Genomic DNA, 21609 nt, shown 5'->3' with positions numbered 1-21609 from the left:
CAAATAAGCCCATCTGCTATAGTATTTCATATGGTCAGTTTTCCAAACCAGTATTTCTTTAGTAGACTTCTCTATGGTCTACATAGGTATAGAATCTAACGCTGGCCCAAGGCTGTTTCAGCTTAGTAGTACTGAATAGAAGACAGAAATTATTTCTTGTGAGGCATGAGTAGAGTTCCTCTCTATACAGTGATCTGACATTTTTGTACGTGTAACATTGTTTGTGGAGGTGCTCCCACAGCTCACCCTTGGCAAAATGTCCTGGTTAACGACAGCAATTAAGACAGGTAAGTGATTAAAAATACCAAAGAGGAATCAAACACCCCAAATAGCGCTTGCCCCAAACAAATACTCCTAAGGAGATAAATGACCATAAACCAGGTTAAGCAGTGACCAGGGAACTGCAAGGAGATGCCTGAAACAACAGCGGGATCAAGAGGAAGCATACAGGAAGCATGAGTACAGTGCACTGTGTGCATCCTCATTAGCTGAATCTTACTTTATTCTTGTACAGATTTTTTTAACCAATATCATTTTAAATCCCAGACTTCTCTTTCATAGCACATGCAGCCACTTTTCACCTATTCCATTTTTTTCAACTTAATAACCATATACCCCATTCAACTACCCAAGCTGTTAGCAAAGCTACTCAATAATACCAGATCCAAGAAAGAACCAAGCTGAATCCCACTTGTAATTCCTTCAAATTAAAATTGAAATGCTGACAACTATTCTCTGGAAACAGTTTTATATTAATCTATTTTTCTGGGAACAGACTTCGGTGAGACAATGCTTGTCAAGAATCTTCTACCATTTCAAATATTTCCATGAGTGTCACAAACACATAACTAAATTGATAACAAGATAGATTGCTGCTATTTCATATTCCCACTGGGCCTCAGATTCCCAGTTAGGGATTAAGACTAATATTTTAGGTGTTACACAAGTATAGAACAAAGAAGAAAGAATGAAAAGATAAGAGTACACATGGATACAGAAAGATGCATTATTCCTGTAACGGGCAGTTGTCTCACTGTATGAATGATCTAACACAGTTGCAATGTCTGTTGAAATAAAGGAGAACGCTGCATTACCAGTCACTAAGTCCAGATATTGGAATTATTTTCACATTTAACATGTAAGGATAACGTCTAAACTACTCTGAAGAAACATATTTAAATATACGTCATAGCAGACTTTTTTGAAAATTTATAGGTTTTGTTAATTACTTTCAAGATACTCTCCATCTTCAGATAGCATTCAGATAGAATGGATTTCAATAAATTCTTTCAGAAATCACTTCAGATCAGACAGATGTATTTAGATAAGGTTAGCAAAGGTTATTTTAATCTTTTATTAGGATTCCTTCTCATTCTCTCTTGCTTTTAACTTTTGCAACATTCTGGCTCTGGGGGAAGAAAAAAAGCAAAACAAAACAAACAAAAAAAAAAAAAAACCCTTGTCCTGAACATGAGTTTTAACTCCTGTTTCTCTTGAAGATAAGATTATGGAAATTAGATGATATAACTTACACCACAGAATCTGATACTCTACAAAAGGCAGAATATTTTGACATTTTCCACAGAAAGCAGACTAAAACCTTGTATCTGCCTGTTTCTGTGTTAATATTCACATGCTGTATTATTTTGTGTCTTTCAGAAAGGGGGAATACAAAACATTTCTCACGTTTCATCTCCTGAACTGATCAATTAAGTTCTGGAATAAGAAAAATGTTACCTAGTTGAGCCACTGATTTTCCTAACAATTTCTCTCCATGGTTGGCAGCAAGTCCTTTATTGTCACTAACATGTTTGTAGAATGAACTGTTCAACATAAGTTTGTATGTATGTAACATCGGAGGCGATACAATCCTCTAGTATTGACTTGTCAATGTTGCATGCTTGGGCTTGCTCACAGTCAAGCAAAACAGCAAGCCTCTCACCTGGGGCAAAGGGCATCCTAATGCAGCAGCAACCAAACTGTCCCAGATAATTCAGCTCTCAGGCAGAAATAAGGTTATATTTTTATGAGAACTTGGGCTGGAAGTTTACAAGTCCTTCAAGAACACATTTACTGCTTACAGAAACCTCAAGAGCAGATCTTTGCCCTAGATCAGCATTTCTCCCTTTAAACCCCAAAGCATAACATCTGTTTAAAGGCCAAGTTGTCAAAAGCACACAAACTGTTCCAGCGTGAGCCGATTGTTCGCAGGAGCCATGCTGACCGCAGAGAAGAGCACAAACCACAGGACAAGCTGGAGTTCAAAGTTCCATTGACTGTAGCAGTTTGATGGCCCATGGAGCCGCTGATCCTCAGATGACTGCTCAGTCATAATTAAAAGTACTTCTCTCCTTTCTTACATCATCTCCATCAAAAGAAGTTATTTTTTCATACTGCTAATTTCAGAACCTAACATTTCCAGAAAACTGAAAGGAAAACACAAGAATCCATGGTGAGCACTTGGCAGCATCTTCTCAAACAGCCTCGTTGCAAAGCCAATACATTATGTATCTACGCCCTGAAGAGCATTCGTAACAAGTCTTATTTTTTTGCTGCTTCACACTCATCTTCAAACAGGGGCAGATGTTTTAAGCTGTGCTCTTGGCTAAATTGGGTTCACTGTAAATTTGCTGTTAGCTGGAGTTACAAATGACTGCAGGCTGGTTAGAAAACTGCAGACGTTGCCTTCCTCATGGACAGGCACATTCATCAGGATTTCTTGATTTAAATATCTACTGACAAAGACCCCTTCCATGAGGGGCAGCAGCCAGTTTGGAGGTACAAGGTCCCTGCTGGCAACGAAAGTGTTTCTTGCTGGATGACAAATGGAGTTAACTATCCACCTCTTTTTGTGCAAAAGGGAGATGGGGAGAGAACAGCATAGAGAGGTCCAGAAACTCAAAAGGAGAGTTAAAACACAACTAAAATGGATGTTTGGACAAGCCAGTAACCCACTCAAGGTACACAGGAATCTTGTTTGGACAAGTAATTTAAGATAGGATTTGGTTTTAGAGTAAACACTTCCGGATATGTATTTGTCCACACAAGAAAGTCATACATGTTTTTATGCTATCATCTGAAATATTCCCACGTAACTAAGAGGACCTAACTATACCCCCGGAGGACAAAAGTGGCCAATAGCACTCAATTTAAAGAAAGCAAAAACCTATACCCACTACAGTTCAAACCTGTCATTTCACCTCAAGACTCCTACCTCATGCTTACAAACTGCTTGGAGCTGTCTGCGGCAATTTAAATTATGTAACCTTTTTAACTCGCATTAGGGCAATTAGTCTATATTATTGCAAAATTAAGGGCAGGGGGAAGCAAGAAGATGGGAGAATTGAAGAAGGAAAGTGTTACAATTAGTCTAGCAATCTGAAAATGTCCACAGTACAGCTCTAATATAAACCAACAACATTTCCTGAGGTATTTCATTCAGTGCATTCCTATTATATATAAGCCCTACTAAAGAACTTTTCCATTAATAACCCCCTTCTTTCTAAGGCTCATATAGTTACTGTACTGTTGTTTCGATTCTAAAGCATTGTAAATGCCTTGCCAAACTCTAATGGTAATTTGTCTCTTTAATTTATTCATTAGGACTTTTCTCTGAAAGTCTTCACTATCTGCTTTTTCAGACTCATCTGAGAGCATTGCTATATATCAGGCCTGAACTTTCATCATTTCAAATCACCATATTGAGTTTTAGTGAAACAAGATTTTTGATGTATCCACAAGATCAAATGTCTTTCATGCAACCTCACTAAAAGAAAGTTTCAACTGTTTGTATGGTTAAATTATTATTTGTTTCCTTCAGTCCATATCCCAGAATTTGTGTACACCAAGCAGATTTTTCTTTTAATTATCTTGAGGGAAGGCTCACATATCTAGCTTTTGTCTAGGTGTCGGCTGAAAACACACTGACAGCAATTTCATATTTAACAATATACTATTAATCTCTCACCTCTGCACTTTTTGACCCACAGAAGCTAATTTGGCACCTATTTATACAGATGTTTCAGATCTGCGCACACACCCGTCCACCCCTTTTCTTGCTCTGCACCAGAGGCCTTCTTTGTATCAGAGAACAGACAAATTCTCAGTGAGTGTAAAATCAATGCAACCTACAAAAGACACAATGCTGCAGACTTATAGTTATGCCTAATCAATAGAAGCATCAAAAGAAAATTTGGGGTTATCAGGTGCACTCAAGGCAGCTGTTACTTCTCAATATAACCAAGTGTCACCTCCTCAAAACCATTTGCCTCAAAACTATTTGCCTCCTTTTTGGCATCTCTTAGCATTGATGCATTTGACAGAAAGAATCCTATCCTTGCACGCCAGCACACACACAAAGTTACTGCCTGTATGGCTGGGTTTCTACCACAATTTCTTTATGCAGGGGACAGTGTGATTAAAATCATAGCACTGGTATCAAGACATATGTATATACGTCTACAATAAATTTTATAAAAAAGTATTTCTTCTTGATTTTGCTACAAGAATATGTTAGATTTCTAAACTATCAGGTTTAAATAAGTTCCTAATAATAATTTATTTTGAGATTATTTGTAATTTATGGTATAGCAGTTTATGGCAGGTCTGTATATGTCATTATTCCAAACAGAGTTAATCTCAAACAAAGAAAACTAAGAAATAATATCTGTTGTTAGAGACATGGAGGCCAGATAAGAATCCAATAATCACTTAGTAACTTCTGCCACTCAGCATTTGACAGAAGAGTAGAAAGCGTCCAAAATAAAAGGTGGTTTTAGTCACAAGCTTGTTATCTAAAATATGTCATAAGCTCTGGGAAGAGATTCTGTGCACCTCCTTGTTGTGCTGTGATGGTTCCTACTTAGGTGACTGCACAGCTAAAGTAAGTACATAATCAAAAACAAAAACGAAAACCCCCACGCACAGTGGCAAGGAAAGGCACGCTCACAGAAAAGTTGGGGTTTTTTGCAGTTTGAAAGCAGCCTGAAATAATAGCAAGAGTACATTACTATGTTCTACCATATTATTTGATATAAAATGGTGGTCTATGAAGATATAACAAAACTGCCAACTGGTATTCACTAAGAAAAAGGTTCAGCTTTCCTTGTAACCATCAGACCCTGGGAACAGCTGCCTTGAATTCTGGTCCCTCAGGTTACTTGAAAAAGACAAGCAAAACATGATCTCAGACATTTTGTAGTTTTGCGAGGACCTCAAGAACAATGGCCAAGAATTTGGAATCGGGTCATTTAATACTCAGGGTTCAGTTTTATTCTTTAGTAAATTATTCTGATTGATTTACTGAAAACAGTATTGTTACTGAACACTCAGTGTAACTATTCAGTGGCACGCTTAAGGAAGGTATAGGATATATTACTGTCATTCTTGAGGAGACTGATTAATTTCCCTCATATGGTGCTTATCTGGAACAGCAGTTCAACTAAGAGACAAGACAAAATCATCCAAAGTATTTTTATTATGGGTTATTTTTATTAAAGACTAGTATTAAACTGTCTCTTCTGCTGCTAGAGTAGTACACTCTTTAGATAAATGACACTGAAAATCCTTGCTTCATATAATTTTGAAGTCCACAAAATCACTGCCTGACTACCACATTTCACAGTCCCGTTAGTATCTTATGGTTCTCACTTTATAGAGTTCCTGAATGTTATTACCTGCATTTATATGTTTCTATTGCACAGACTTCGCTACCCCTTCACTCTGAGCTAGCAGACCTTCACTTCTGGGTATATTTGATACGGTACTATTAGGTTCACCTTTGGAAAAAAAGTAATCATAAAGGACTTATTTGGCTAGAACAAATTGCAAAATATGGCCAGAAAAGATCATCAGATAAGAAATTTAGAGGCTCAGAGTAGTAACAAGCTAGTGGAGGCAAAAGAGTCTATCTTGTCCAACTTCACCAGTAAAATCAATATGCCCTGTATCTATTGCTTAAATACAGCTCTATATCACATCATACTAAAATAATTATTTAATAAATCACATTTTCCAAAAGGCTTTTTAGACAGAAAGAATAAATAATGGCAATATTTCCTGAGTGAAAAGACCTTTTTTCTAAGCCGATTTTTTTTTTTTTTTTGTGATGTGCTGTAATTTGCAGCTGAGGTTGCTGTTAGTTAATTACTTTTTTTACACACACACCACATTTCACACACACAGAGATTTTTAATAATTTACATTTGTTCATCATGTAGATCAATTTAAAGCAGGGAGGGGGTGGGATGAAATCCATGTCACTCAACCATTCTCTCTGATTTCATAGCTATTTTAACACTATTTGATCTTCTCTTTGAATCATGAATCTGAAGTACTTCAAAACCTCAGCCTCTCAAAAAATAATATACCAGCTCATAAAGACCAAAGGAAAAATCTGTCACTGCTGAACATACATTTCAACCATTCATAGAAGTTTCATCCATTTTGTTTATCCAGTGAAAATCACAAGAATAATCATCTAAGTTAGTCTACTAAATTACAGCTAGATAGATTTATACCTGATATACATTTAGCTGCAGAAGTTCAAAATCTCTTGCAGAGAAAAACATATACCGTGAAGAAAATACAATGTGCCTGATGCAGCTCATTAACTTTGTTTGAGCTATTATATCCTTCAATTATAATAAAAGACTCAGTGATTAGGACAGACAGTTGATGCACCCACTAAGGGGTCCAAAGAGCTCTTCATTTTACAAGTTTCCCTAAGAAATACTTCCAGAGTCCTTTGCGCACATGTGCTACAGCATACTTAAACAATTACCCTCACCCAAATACACATACGCTCAAAATATACCTTACAAACTTAGATGTTACATCTTACGATTTTGCCATCTTTTCCCTTTGCACATGCATACAATGCACATGATGTTCACACACTTGCCCACACACACACTCAAACACCTTCATTCTTCAACAACAGCTTGAAGACAAGGCTATGTAAAGTTAATTTAATCCCCTAGAAGTAGGAAGAGCAGGAAAATGCAGATGATACGAACACACAAATGAATACGTCTTTCATATGTAAGGGAGAAAAAAATTAAAGGCTAATACAAACAGCAAATAGAATGTATGTCCATACGTAGAGAGAACCAGGAATTTCAGTTTGATTTCACTGTATTCACTCTACTCCCCTAGTATATGAAAATCTAATATTCTAAAAAAGAATATGCGCATATTATTGTAATTTAGATTAAGGCTTGTCCATAAAAGGGGAAACAAAGCAAAATCAACTACAGAAACCCAAACAATGAGAAATCAATTTAGGTCCATCTTGATAAGGCTTCCATCCGAACAGAGGGGTAAAATACATCCCACATTGCAACAATAACCTAGAAGAAGTTATTGCATTATTGTATAGCAGCATATCACCAGTAAGATAATTTGCCCCTTCAACCTAACAAATTAATTTTTATCAAGCTTTTTAATTTCTTCTCTTTGGGATGTAGGATAGTTACAATTTATGACCTTTATTTAGGTATCTAACACACACATTGATCCATCTTGATCTCCCAGCAAACATCTTTCCACCTTACCACAACACAGGAAAGAACTGAAAAACTTGATTACAGTTTAAATAATTATTAAAAAAACCAACAACCAAGAATTATTTATATTATTCTTCTGTTGACCTGCTGTATATAATGAATGGCATCAGAAAACCTAAGGGAAGAAGTGGACAGATGCTCCCCAACGTGAGAATCACAAACTGTGAACACAACTTACAAAGCTCCCCAAAAAGTCACTCGGTAACTCAAGTTCAATAGATCATACATAACAAGATTGCACAAAGTTTCATGTGTCTCAAAAATAAAGCATTTCTGCAGAGGTACTCCCACAGTCACAGGGTCCTGACTGCAATTCTGTACAAGCTTGCTGTGTACAATATATGCTACAGTAAGGCTGGAAGAAGCACACCCAGCCAGAATGACGACATAACCATTATTTTCTTAACAGCTACATGTTTCTGCAATTCTAGGCCCTGTACACTGTGCAGATGCCTGGTAAGACTGGGTCCCCAGCTAGCCAAGCTCTAGAGTGTCTCCTAGACTGAATTAGCCAAAATAGTTCTGAAGGTTTTAAAATAAAAACAAAGCAATAGGCAAGGGTTTAGCAGACTGTTAATTAGAATAATTATCATTTTAATGAGGGAGAAATCACAGAACCAGGGCAGCCCCTTGTTTCTGAGTTTTAGCAAACCCTACATAGGCTACTCTGGTCCACACAAATCTCTTGCCACCTCCTCCGTGGCCTGGGGCTGCTACTCACTCCTTTCTGCACTTTATCTGCCCCTTCACATTAGGCTTCTGCTCCCCTGGCCTCTGACATCCCATTGTCCCTTTTCCCCTAGAGCCAGCTCGGTTACCATACAATGTGATGCAAGGAGCAGTCCTCTTCCATCCTGGGGAGTCACTCCAGTGATTCAGCTAAATTGTTTCTTAAACTAGTAACAGAAACTTAAACACATAAACCAGATGCCATCCATCGTACCGTGCTGAAACCTTTCAGTCCGTGAGCGTGAATTTTTCCAGGGAAACCTTGATGCCAAAATTTGTAGTTTCCTGCTGAGGAGGGATTTGCTGCCTGAGCCTATTGAGGGCTGTCCGTCTAGTTCACAGCCTGCTCCAGGCAGTCATCTCTTCCATGGGATGTGAGAACAAGCTGAAGACTGCAAATAAGTGCTGCACAGCCAAGTCAGCCTCCCCCATCACTAAGTATAGCCATACAGCGGAAAGGGACTGCTGTCCCAAGCCCTCTACTGCTGCTGCAGAGAGTAAGGTATAAATAACTCACCCTGCTGCTGCAGAGCATGCAGAATTTTCTTTCTCCTGCAGTACTTGCTCTGGCCCTTCATCTCAGGACACCGTTCTTACATGTTCAGTTTCTAAAATCTTCTGAAATATTATTTTATTAAAACTCTGAGGGCACTGTCATGAACCTAACAGAACTAGCACTTAGTCATGCTGCCCATTTTCCCCGCTGCTTTACCTTAGAGGTCCAGACTTTCACCTTTCAAAAATGCTGTTGAGTGTGCTGCTAGCACTGTGAGGGGTCTTTTATCATTATTACTATTATTATTATTATTACGTAAATGCTGACTGCCTGTAGGCTGCCTAAGGGCTAGACTGTTGGGTTGCCTGTGTTACCCTTTCTTCCAGAACACAGCTAATCCAGAAGCACATTGTAAAAGAAGTGCTAAATATTTTTCATAGTCAGAATTAAAAGTGAACACACAGGGCTGTAAGAAAACATTTTGCCTTGAGGCGCATACAAGTACTAATGTTGCAGTTAAACACCCTTTACTCCTCAAATGGGAGGAAATGACCCTTTATGAACTGCAAACAGAAGAAATCCTCACAGGTACACTTCTGTTCTACTTGCTCTTTCATGAGCGAGAACAGCAAGTATCCATGGGTTAGCCACAGACCTGACACTGCCGATGACCTGCATCCACAGCAGTACGGTACTATAAGATGGAAATGCTTCCTAACAAATCAGCAAACCACATGCCAAGGCCCACTATGTGCGCATACATTTGTGTCCACACACAATACTATAGGACAAGGTCAATATTGTTGTGTCCTGCTAGAAAAGGTTTTCAGAGTCAGTCACCCATTAGGAACCACTTGGCAGTTGTGGGGTTCGTTATTCATTTTGTACCCAGTTCCAATCAATAGCCAGAAATGTCCTATATGCGTTAATCCATTTCGATGGTAGTCTCAACACTCTTATTAATATGCAGGTTGATGCACAGGGTTCAATGGATAGAGACATCTCACCCTGACCTTGACACCAACTCCATGCAGGGGGAAGGAGGTGAAAGAAGGTGGGAATTTAACTCTTGGCTGAGCTTTTGTTTTATTTAACTTGTAAATAGACAAAACTCCTTGATAAAACATATACTTTAACGGACACATTCCACTCTGCAGCTTCAGTTATTTTCATACCTACTGTTAGTAAGGCACTTTGTGGGACAAAAGTTTCTGTCAGTTGTCACATATGTAAAAAAGGGGTTTTTTTCTACAGCTTCATGTCTTGTGAAGCTACAGTCTTTAATTATACAACTACAGAATTATTATTTTTTAACTGCTAATTCATTTTCCAATGGGAATAAAATGTATTGGAATAGATCAGAGCTGTGTAGCAATGAAGACATATACCAACAACCTTCTTTCCTAATAAAATTGATGGCTATTCCGGTTAAGAATGATGGTTACAAGCAAAGAAAAAATGTAAAATTGAAAAGAAGGAAGAAAAAGATACTATGGTTAAAACAGGTGAAGGATGCTTTCAAGAACTGAATTCTGTCTTAATTAAAGATCCTTATGTAAAGTTAGGAAAGTCACTGAAATAATCTGGAAAAAACCCAGCCACTATTTCTTCAGTTGCTTTATGGCCAAAACCTTGATGTCCAGCTGCTGAATGTTTTCAGCAGAAAGCTATGTTAATGCCAGCTCATTTCTGATTGACGTATTGGGTGTTTCACAATGCAAAGTACACTGAGATGTGCTCACATTTTCAGTGATTCAGAATGGGTGCCCATTTAATTATATACATATGCTTTCACTCTTACTGCCTCACATAACTGACACCAAACCACAAATAATTCTACTACTTTGACATACAGTTGCTGTAAAAAATAATTAATTTTTTTGAAGTGGCCATATATTAGAAACACCAAACACAGTATCAAAGAGTGAATCCCGAAGAAATTTGGAATTCCACCTTCAGAGAAGTATTTGAACAGCAGAATAGAAATAAAAATGAACATATGGAACTAGAAAGAAAAACCAAGAATGACAAATAGCTGCTTCTTAATGCTATTTTGTACCTTAAATGAGGTAAAAGAGAAAAAAAACCCACACATTTTAAAATGTATCAGAATTAAAATGTATCAGAATGCAAACACTTAAGAAAACCTTAAGTCTTGCTTTGCTTGTTGAGCATTCAACTTTGCATTCTGAGAGCAATATTAATTTTTTTCCCCTGGTTTTGTGATTTAATAAATGCATTCCCAGTGGAAAAGACATGGCATCTTACTACATGAATTTCTTTTGCTTTGAGTACTAATTACCCCACCACTTTACATGGACAGCACAAAGATGGCATTTTCTTCTGCTGTATGTTCAGTGAAACGTGTAATTGCATATAGTGTCTCCAACTACATGACTACCTTTTTCCTTTATCTCACTAGTCTTTTTTGTGCTGCTTATTCAGTGCTGTTTTGATGTAGTAGTAGAGGGTGGTAGTTGAGCTGCCCTTGAAACAGGAAGATGTTTCTTGTAAATCCATCCAAGAGTCAAAGTTTTAATAGATTAATTAAACTTGTCAAACTCTTTAAAAGCATTTTTCCCCAAAGTAATTTATCACCTATGAAGTAATGAACTAAAGTGCAATAGCTAATTACCTGCAGAACATAAGAAGTACAGAGCATTTCACTGTAGGGTTACCCCGTTGCATTAGCCTATGAATCTGAAAAATAACCCATCTTAATGTAGGGGATGCATTAAGGAGAGATCTTAAACTAAGTCACACTTTTCTGCAAATAATCATAGTACATGTTTTAGAAGAAACTCAAATGATTTCTAACATTATAACTATTTCTAATTAAATTTTATCTAAATGTTGTCGCTTATGAGCAGGACTATCAATAGCCTTACAACTTCAATTTACTCTATACATAGTAAATGCATAAAATGGTAAATTATATGCCCCTGTCTCCTGCACATTGTTACAACTTTAACTCCTTTCAAGGAACTATAAGCCTTTTGATTTCTGAACACATTCATTGTTACTTTTTTTCTTTTTATTTCTTTTTTTTTAGCCTAGCCCTGGAAAGAAAACCTGACCATTGGAAATCAAAACAGAGTAAGACATATGTGCTGGGTGTATCCGAGCTATGAAACCTTGTCCCACAGAAAACAACAGAAAAGCACCAAACTGAAAGATTTTACATACAAAAAAAGCCAACCCAAAAACAAAGAACACAACCGTCCCATCAATCCTCTTACTGACTGAATAACCCCATTTAAACCAGCCACACTACTTCAGCGACTAGTGTAGTATGTACTGTTAATATTTCCACATGGAGTACACAGCTAAGCTTTCCTCTCAGCTGAATATTTAGTATTTGCTCATGGTTCAAGGCATCAGTAGGTTTAAAGGTAGAAAGAAATATAAAGTGCAAAATAGTAAGTAGTTAGTTAAAGAGTAAAAAAATCAAGAATCATCTGCCAAGATCACCTGCTTCTCTCTCAAAAAATGTAATATTAAATTATGTGTATGTCACATAGGGCTGGCACCATAAAATAAGAACATCTATCAATTTTCATATTTTTGCTTTGACACGAACTAGCAATCAAATTAAAATTACACCTATTTGAGATTTTATTTTTTAACTTCATTTTTGGTAAGTATGTCAAAAGTGCACTTTTTTTCCCCCCCAAAAAAAAATCTGTTTTAATGATGCTCAACTTACTCATGGAACTGATACACATTTTAATGGTTCAACAACAAAAAAACCCTGTTCCTAAAGTTGCTGCTTCATTTTTCACATCTCCCTACATTTCTGATTTCACTAGTACCAATCTATTACCACTCAAAAATATTAAAATTTTATAGAGACTTCTGCTCTACATTATAGAATGTACTTGTGAGAAAGATTTTTTACTATAATGTATATTTTACCCTGTATACTGTACACTAGAAAGATTTGATCAACACACACTTTCTTAGCTTTGTGCATATTCCATCTCATATCTACTGATGTTTCCTTGAGTGCTGTTTTTAGTGTCAGTTGAATTTTTCCATCCTGTAAGTTTGCTCATGCTTTGCTATATGGTAACAACTTTCCTACATGGTTTAAGGCCCAAAACATTTTTTTCTGGAAGAAAATCAACTTGAAAATCGCTTTCTTATGAAGATTGATTATGATTGTTGTCTGTACCAGGAATAATAAAAAAAAAAAAAAACCAAAACCAAAAACAACCACATGGTAGAGGCTGTGCTACTGAGTAAAATTTAAATGTAACAGTTGAAAGAAGGTTATCTGTAATATTGAGACTGAGTCACTGTGTGCTTTAGTTAAAGCTGTAATCTCAAGTTATTTACAGTAAATGTTGAGTTTTACTACAGGATATACCTAACCATATTTACAAACGTTAATACAAAGCAGATTAACACAATTAGCAAAGTAAATTGATTTTTTTCTGGTTTAATCCTTTAAAAAGAAGAAAGCAATAATACCTAAAGCAAGCAGGGAACATCAGCATTGCAAAAGAAAAGGGTAGCTTGCCTGCACATGAAAACTACTCCACCAATTAGGAGAATTGGGGGTTGGTGTTTTCTTTTGGTTTGTTTTTTTTTTAACTGCTTATCCAAAACTCCCAGGAAACACAGGTATTTCATGCAGCCAATCAGAAAGATATTCCAAAGACATGCTATAACGCAAATTGGAAGTCATTATTAAACAGGGAAAGCAAGGGGAAAAAAAAACCTGAAAAGGTTAAAATCAAATATTACAATCTTAAAGAAAATATCAAAGGAACAATGGCAGGATGATATCAGTGGTCTCAGTAGTTAAGCTTAGTAACTTACATGGTTACAAATGGGTGAGGCTGCACTGTATCTTCCATGTATGTATGATGTAAGTATGCAACTTAATGAAATCAGTGCGTTGCTATGACTAAACTGGAGCTTGAATTAACAAACCATTCCAAGTCAGCCATTAGCATCCCATTTCTCCACTTAGCGACTGGAGAGCTCTTTCCTGCAAGAGCTACAAAAAGTTTTTGTAGTGCCTTCATCAGAAATACGTGTATAGCATAGGCTATCTTCCTTCTACATAGGTTTGTGCTCTGAGCAGGTATCAGCCTGGCCTTTGAGCAAGAGTGTATATAAACTGCTGATCCAAAACTGATTCTATGTATTCTCCAGTATCTTCTACTACTGTCCCTCACCTATTTTACATATGTACTCCGTGACCAAAAAAAAAACCAACCCAAAAACCCAAATACCTGCTTTTTATTTCAGTTTTCCTTTTAGAGCCTGGAGAGCCACAGAAACTTTCAGATAAAGAAAGATAACCTGTTCTCTTTCTCTTCCAATAAAAGAAAAATGAGCATGTGAGTTTAGAGGAGTTTTAGCCACCAGGCCAGGTATTTCTATTGTTAAGACAAACTGGAATTACAGGTGCCAAGGGCAAATAGGGTAGATAAAGGAGGAGGGGGATGGAGAGGAGAGCATCCATTAGTCAGCTTTCTAGGCACTTGCCTTATACTTGAGATGAGGCAATAACCCCTAAAAAAAGCTGAAATAAACATAGGCTGAAATAGTAGAGCATGTTAGCAGTGCCATTCCACAAAGTACGAGAGACAGGCCCGATGCACTATGATTGCATAGACCTTGCAGTGGTTTGGTTTTATAAAACTTTAGGTTGTTGCTGACATTTCAGAAATGTTACTAAAGATAAAGAGAACAAAACTCACAAACACAAAAAAAAGCAGGAAAAGCCTCTTCAAAGTCACAAAATTAATCACAAACTGCTCTTAAAGACAAAATATAATAAAGCATACGTTAAAGAATTAAGATCAGAATTTATAGCTTCTTTTGGTCTGCCTAGGAAATTAAGAAATTTCTTTTACAGGCAACAGCTCATTCTTTTGCTTTTTAAGACTTTTTTTTCTTTCTGTTATTGAAGCAAAACGGGATCTTGGTATGCTGTTTACATGAGAACAAAACATCAGCGAGGAACAAGTATTGGTTGGTTGGTTGGTTGGGGTTTTTTTTTTAATCTTATCTCACAAGGAATGAACAAAAGTAAATAAACCTTTTTCAACCATACCTAAAAAGTACTTGGTCATCTTTGCATTTATAAAATGCAGTCCAAAATCTGTCCTGCTTTTACAAGGCATGAGTCTAATGGGAGAGAGAAGGAGGTCATGAAATAGCTGTACTTTTCCATGCGAGTCTGCAGAGACTTGATCTGTCCTCAGCATTCAGATCTCTAAGTGCACAGAGATTTACCCTTATCAGCATTTCTTGCAGACAATCAAATTCAAATCACCTTTTGTAATTACATCATTAAACACTGTAACCTATTTTCTTTCTTTCTACCCTCCCACCACCACACAGATCAAGTTGCCAATGTAAGCGCTTCCTTTACGGGGATTTTTCCTTATTCATAGCTATCACATTCTTGACACTTGACTATCCTTATAGACTCTAACTGCTCCAACGAGTTTCATTTGGAAATGCATTAAGAAGAAGTTGGTCAGATTGCGTGGCATGTAGGCAGGCAGAGCATGGCAGTACGTACAGCAGCTCATTCCCTGCACTTCTGGGCTTGCACCCGCAGACCACAGGCACAGCAGGACATGAATTTGCCCGGCATAATACCATCCGTCATTACTGTGCTCTGACTCGTGGGGTGCAATCACACTAACAAATGCGATAGAGATACAAATACTTAAATAATTTGCCAGACACTTTATTTTGCAGTTTGGGAAAGATAAGTTTCTGCCATTAGTCACCATCACTTGTATTTAACTTTGTGTACACACTCACTAGGCACACCTTCAGGGAGAGTTTGCAGAACAGTAATTTTCCATTTTCACTAAAACCTCAAAGTTAATCTACTTCTATTCTACAACATCTGACATGTCTCTTCCTCCTAAACAGCTAATGAATCACATTAATGTGATGAAAATTACAGGGATGATGTGTGCACGTACAGTTACTTGACATGAACAAGGACAACCGATAGTATCCAGAGAATATGCAGCAACTGGGATGTGCATAGTTTCGTAATTCTGTATTTTATGAACCTTCACTAGAAGAATAAGCAGACACATCCTCTAATATAAATCTGTATATTTTACAGTTACAGCTTAACGTTAAAGAGTAAACACAAAAAGCCAATGTATGCAACATTTAACCAAAATACTCAAACATGAGCACAAAACAAAATTTTTATATTAATAATTCAGTATCAAACTTCAATTTGTTTGATATTCAGAGTTAAAAAGATTAATTTTATTTCAAGCCCCTACACCTGTATTTGAGCATTTAATTCTCAAAAACAGGTTAGAAGATACCAACCTTCACTCATACCTCAGTAGTAATTCTTCTATCAAAACAAAATAGTCATTTTTAAGCCACGAGTGGAAACCATGTCCATCTACTGAAACCATGACAAATACACTGTTTCAGTGCACAAGCTTTCTTTATCCTCTAGTCCTGGAAAGAGAGACACACCTCTTGTATATCTCGAAGAAATTTTACCTCTTTCTCTGTGTCAAGGAAAGCATTTTACATTTGTTGTGTATCCATGCTGAAATACTGGGAAATGGTGTAGATGAGCAATATTAGGAAAGCACCTTGGCGCTAACAACATGGAAAGCTACCAGCAGTGCAGACCTGGGTCAAACAGCAACCTGCATAACCACTAACTTCTCTTCCCACGGGGTATCAATAACCAGACAGAGCCACTGAGTGTAAAAACTGAGTATAAGTGCTGATAACTTTCAGTAGTTCTGCTTTGGCACATTTCACAAAGCTCCAACACCTGTAAGAGAGGCCAGCTGGGCGAATGACAGGGTGTGCCAGCTGCAGGGTTAGAATATGTATGACAGTGACCCTCAATATTATAAGAAAGGCTGAAAAATCAACCATTAGACAGCAGATGTTGTATTTGCCCTGTAGAAAAGTTTTGCGTAGTTCATTTTAAGTTATTGCAATGGGTTTCAAAAAGAACTCCTGAAAATTGCACTGCTTTTTAAACAGATTAATACCTATTAAAGTAGCTAGCTGCTCTTTCTGAATTGTTGTAGAGCACTTTTTTTTTTAAGCTTTGCCTACCACCCCTTTTCCCTGAAGTTTACGACTACATATATTTTACTTTGTAAAATACTGGTTTTGAAAAACAAAAAACAAACAACCCCTGAAAACAACAAAAGCGATGCAGATTCTTCCTATAGATATTTCTATAGAATAGATAGTTCTATCTATATAGATATTTAAACACTATATTAAGGATATTATTACTGAGCTGTGTGCATAATTATGAATATTGTTCATTGTAATACCTAACATAATACATAACTATATGAATTGTATATTTTATATTATGTAAATTTAATATATCTATGTAATTTTTTCATATTATATAGTATAATCATATAATATATATATTTCCACTTCATATAGATTTTTATTTTTAAAAAATATACTAATAAATGCGAACATTTTAAAGCAAACAATTAAAAGTATGTATAAAAAAACCACACTAGCCAACAATGAAAAGGCAGAGTAAATAGCTCCAGAGTGGAAAGGAAACCTTCTGTAAGGACAGCAGCTGAGTGGAGAAAGGACTGTTTTCTATTAGGTCTAACAGCAGGATTTGTTATCATTTAAATACATGCTCTAATACACTTAGTGTTTTGTGCTACGTTTAACAAGATTAAGTGATCATACAATGTTTCATCTCAAATCTTTATTGGAAATCAGACGACAAGCCTCATTTCTTGCCAAAACATTGTCCCATGGTTCATGCATGATGCTAATTCCAGCTGAATGAGTAAATCTGTTTACCCAGGCGTAACAAGAAAAGTGCTATTTATCAATTAGAGGATTCCCTTAGGAACACCTTTAGTTTTTTTCTGGACTTGTATAATTTTTGTAAACAGGTGCAACTTTGCACCAAAAACCTAGATTATGGAGTTCTAAGGCACTGTTGAGGTCTTTGATGTGGATAAAATTAGAAATACTGTTATCTTTACAGTCAAGGATTTAAAAATTGAAACACTTTATAGAAAGCACCAAGTTTTGTAAGTATTAATTACAAAGGAACTTTAAAAAAAATATATATAAAAGCTTCTAAATGAAGACTAGAAGGTGGAAAGACTAGCAACGTAAATGGACTGAACAGAGAGAGCTTCAGAGTACAACTGAATGATGTATGTACTAAACTAGAAAATAATACAAGCCTCCCGGTACATGGATGTGTGCCAGCTCCTAAATTATACCAAGAGATTACATAGGTGGGAATGGGACTCCATTTTTCAGATTCTCGTACCTACTGAAAAAAAATTCTACAACTATGACCCAGGAAGTCATTCATTACTTTCAGCATATCTTTAGCTAATACATCTTATAAACCAGTTTCTACCCAGAAGCTGAAGTGCTATAGATCTGGCTTGACTGTACCTGTACTTATAATGACAAAGAGGGATCTTCAGTTTCTAGTCTAGATAAAAGAATTTTTCTGGCCTAGTCTCTTGCTGTGTATAACGTTCTGTTTATTTATTGATTTTTTAATGTGATATGTTTAAAGATCCAGCTGCACCATGAAGTTACACAGGGAGCTGTGTTATGGGAGCTGGCAACATTGGGGTCTTTGGTAAAAGTAACAACCACAACCAGCATTAGCCAGGGAAATTTTGCCAGCTTATTTTAATGAGGACATTAATTGCAGATAAATAATAGTTAGATGTCTTTCATACACCCAATGCAAGTGATACTAGGAGCTGATCTAAGTAATTATTTTGTTCTGTGCTGGAGAAGTAGAGTAAATAATGTGCTAGGCTGTCTGAAAATAAAGTTCAGGTTTGTGTAATTCCACTTCAGCTGATGTCAGTATGGTCTTGGACTATATCTAACATGTAGAAAATTTAAATATGAAACTCCCTTTTCTCAAGGATAAGCCTAAACTAATGTGTTAAAAAATATCCCATGTCAGCATGCTGTTACCAGTACTTTAAAACTCTGTTCACAGGCCTGCTTTTAATGAAGGCAAAGTCATTTAAACTTGGGTATCATACATTCAAAACGAATTTCCTAATCCCTAATATTTAGTTTATTCAGGGTGTACTTTCAGGATGGTCACCAGAAAAATGGATTTCAGCCACTGTTGTAATATTCACTTAGTATGCAAAGGGATACAACAAGATATAACAGATAGTTATATAACTAAGGGGATATAACAAGATATAACAAATAGGGAATAACAAATAGTCTGATGTTTTTAGCATCCTTTTTAGGAAAGAGGAGGATGCAAGATCCCAGCAGCAGAGGAGGAGATTGGAATCAGAGAAGGTGCTTGGTGATGGAATTTGCTTTCTCTCATTCTCAGTGACCATGTTGATTTCCAGGCTGTTGCATAAAAGGGCAATGACACAGCAGGCTTGTAAACTTAGCCTGCTCTTCTTGTGTGCCAGGCTGGAACTGCTCCCGTGCCAAGAAGAAGTCATTTAAGACCACATTTTATATTTACTACAGTTTGAACAACACTTTTTTCCTATTCAACCTTGCTTAACTAAAAATATTAATTTAAAATAAAACCAAACAACAAATGTAGAGGGGGATTGGTTGGTTTTTGTGGGTTCTTTTTTTGTGGCGGTGGTGGTTTTGTTTAGTTTTGTGTTTGGGCTTCTTGGGGTTTGGCGTTTGTTTTCCTCACGTATGAATTGGATGCTGGAGTTCTGAATCCACCTTAACACTTAAAACAAAGTTCCAACAGCAATGAAAGAAACCTTTAGAAGAAACTATCTCAGAACTCGCTGTGGCTGGTATTCTGGCCTTGCTTTTTCTGAAAAACAGGCATGGCACTAGGATACATCCTGTTATTTTCAGCTTTTTCTGAAGTCTGAACAGATCTCCTGGCAACACTCATTTGCCAGGCTATAAACCTCTGGGTTCTTTAACACGCTTCCTGCTAACGTTTTGGAGAACTCTTCAGAGCCAGTTTGTTTTTCAAGGTATTTTTCCATAGCCTTTACTTTTACAGTTTTTAATTAAATGAATTATATTAATCAGAGCTATAAAGTGTTCTTTGAGGAGTGTTATGACCTCTTCAATCATCAAATTATGTTCTTCATTTAACAGCAAGGTTTCTTACAGTAGTCTTACGTTTTTATATTATTCTTACTGTTAAAAGTGTTTGTTAAACAATGTTTTCAGCCTATGCCCCCAAAATTTCTCTCAACAAACTACTGTCTAGGTTGAATCACTTGTGCTGTGTTTGTCTAGAAAAGCTTTTTCCTTTTTTAGCTTGAAGACCTAGAATGGAGAGGTGCTCAGGGTTAAATATATGACCTTCACTACACCAAACTATTCATAACCCGAATCCATAGTCTGCAGAAGTACATGTGCAAAACTCCTCTCTTATACAAGAAGCAATTCCTCTAAACACTTTCCAACAGACCATTTCCCTGGGGTCTGTTGCAGAAGGTAAATCAAAACTGTTCTCCGTGTTCCTAAAAGTCACCTTGAGCAGACCTCAAGCTGCGTATTAGCATTCCCCTCTATTACTTGCTGCTGCCCTCCTCCCTGTCGCCTCCCCACACCAGTCTGCTCTCAGCCACTGCCACCACCGACTGCATTTCTGTCCTGTGCATTCACTTGCCTCTACCAATACTCCACGGGAATGTCTACAATGTTATTTTTGTTTCCTTTGCCTACACCAGTATTTTGATTTTTTTCTTCATTTTAAGTCCGAGACTTGTCACTGACTAAATTTTGAAAGGCATTTCCATATACTTTGGATATGTAAAACTGCAGTACTAAGGTGTTTTGTTGTTGTTATTGCTGTTTGGTTTTCTTGGGTTTATGTGTGTTTGGTTTTGGTGGTGGTGGTGTGTTGGGGTTTTGGGGTGGGTTTTTTTCTTGTTTTTCTGGGGTTTTGGGTTTTTTTTTTTTGTTTGTTTGTTTTTTTAACCTGGCCATATTACAAAAGAGAATATGATATTTCACCTGAGGCCTCACCAAGTCCAGAAACGCACAACAGTTGCCTTCCATACATGTGGATCCACCTGTATAAGCCACCAAAGAAAGTGGTGTTTCTGTTGTTTCTTAATGCATATTTTTGTAACCACAACAACACCCGTTTCTGTGACAGTTGTGTAAAGAGTTATTCTCCTTTTGATTTTCAAATAATAACCATAGTTAAGCAGCAGAAAACAGAACAGCATATGATATTTTCAGTTTAGATTTTGAGTCTACACAGTATTAGGAATGAAATTTTGAAGTGAAAACATTTATTCAAGAAAACAAAAGGGTTTGCACATTCCTGAAGACAAAACAACCACTGAATGTATGTTATTTAAAAGGATTATTCATTTTATAAGATGACATTTGGAAGTATAATTTGAGATGTAGGGAAACCACTAAAAGGAAAATGTCAAAATCAAGCTAAAACATTTAGAAACATCAGGAATAATCTTTCTATTTACTTGGACTGTTTCCAAAGGCTAAATGGGTTGCAAACAATTTAAATTTCCCCAAGTTTAAATTTGAGTTTGCCTTCATGAAATCCCTAAAATTCCTCAAAGTTAAAAAAAGAAAAATATCTCTCTTTCACGACCAGCTTTTCAACAGGAAGGAATCTTGCAAACTGTCCTGGGTGTGAGCCAGGAGACAGTCACCTTATACTTCAAATGACAACGGATTTTTCCTTCACCGAGGCTGAAACAACACTATCTGATGGAGCAGCATGCACTACTCTGCCTCAATCTGTCAAGTTTGAAAGGATTACCTTCAGAAGTATTGTTATATTTAGAAAGACTGAAACACGAAGATCGTCTTGGCCAATGAAAA

Source organism: Falco cherrug, chromosome 2 (genome assembly GCF_023634085.1).
Source record: "Falco cherrug isolate bFalChe1 chromosome 2, bFalChe1.pri, whole genome shotgun sequence".
Taxonomy (NCBI): Eukaryota; Metazoa; Chordata; class Aves; order Falconiformes; family Falconidae; genus Falco; species Falco cherrug.
Note: the sequence above shows the minus strand (reverse complement) of the source record.